The sequence below is a fragment of the Leuciscus leuciscus genome, assembly GCF_965113295.1.
Source record: "Leuciscus leuciscus genome assembly, contig: HAP1_SCAFFOLD_559, whole genome shotgun sequence".
Taxonomy (NCBI): Eukaryota; Metazoa; Chordata; class Actinopteri; order Cypriniformes; family Leuciscidae; genus Leuciscus; species Leuciscus leuciscus.
The window spans coordinates 33,777-34,168 of record NW_028118180.1 but is presented as its reverse complement, the minus strand read 5'-3'; positions in this window follow the sequence as shown (position 1 = coordinate 34,168).

Genomic DNA, 392 nt, shown 5'->3' with positions numbered 1-392 from the left:
GGCTTGTGTGTGAAGTCTGAGGGCAAAGTTTGGTGTTTCAGCAAGAGTGAATGGTTTTGAGCTTCATTTTGAACTGAAAATAGGATGTTTGGGGAATTGGGTGAGACGTTATGGATTTGTGCTTACTGTTTTGAGAATACGAGTTTAAGTGTGTTTAAGCAATCGAGAAATTAATTTAATCTGTTTCTGATTTCATTTCATCAGCTCACCCCTCCATATACAGTAGATGAAACACATATAAGATTTGCATTTAGACGTGATATGTAAACCCCACCCTCCACGCCCATGGAAATTACATTGAAAACGTTCTATTCTCTGGAGTTCAGGTTCCTCAACACATCTAGACTTCAGTTTCAGTGTCCTATAAGTATAAAAGAGTTCAGAGTCCTATA